This window comes from Formica exsecta, unplaced genomic scaffold (genome assembly GCF_003651465.1).
Source record: "Formica exsecta isolate Colony F162 unplaced genomic scaffold, ASM365146v1 scaffold90, whole genome shotgun sequence".
Lineage (NCBI taxonomy): Eukaryota > Metazoa > Arthropoda > Insecta > Hymenoptera > Formicidae > Formica > Formica exsecta.
This window is the reverse complement of record NW_021853667.1, coordinates 1,027,607-1,028,149: the sequence shown is the minus strand read 5'-3', so window position 1 is coordinate 1,028,149 and position 543 is coordinate 1,027,607. Positions and strand designations below refer to the sequence as shown.

The following is a 543-nucleotide window of genomic DNA, read 5'->3' as shown; positions in this document are numbered from 1 at the left end:
AAGAGCGGTCGCTTTCTTTGGCTGGGTCGTTCTAATCTCTCGTGCTGTGTCCTTCGCCGCCGGCGAGAAATTACGGTCGCACACCACCCGGTCGTGAGATTGATACGCGAGGATTTGGCTCCGAGACTGTCGTGATCTCGCTCGAGTACGGACGGTCGCGGATTACGTGCTGACGATCGCGAGGTTACTCCGAGACTGTACGGCAGAAACGCCGCGTGCGCGCGCCGCGTCAATGAAAGCGCGCCGCGCGCCGCACAGCCTCCGCCGGGCTGCCGCGCAACTCCCACGCAAGCGACACGCGCGCAGCGTGAAGTTTGCCCAATAGCGCAGGGGGGACAACACGGGCGAGAGTAATTTTGTCTCTGTTTGCATTTAAATTATTCCACGCGTTTTCGACCGTCTTAAAGTTATTTAGTTCGAGCATAAACATAAACGATTGAAAAGAGTAAATAGAAAAAAATATAATAATACAAGTATATAGTTTGTATATTATTAATAATATTATTAATATTATTAATACAATGTATATAATGTGTATAGTAT

The 543-nt window shown here is 48.6% G+C and overlaps 1 protein-coding gene across 1 annotated transcript in view; it reads right to left on the bottom strand.

Annotated features, from left to right (window-relative positions):
- The window catches only part of LOC115244980, a 33,127-nt gene extending 32,906 nt beyond the window's left edge, over positions 1 to 221 (bottom strand). Inside the window, exon 1 of the mRNA XM_029823016.1 lies at positions 1 to 221. The gene's annotated coding sequence lies outside the window, so the exon portion shown is untranslated.
- Between the last annotated feature and the right edge of the window lie 322 nt (positions 222 to 543).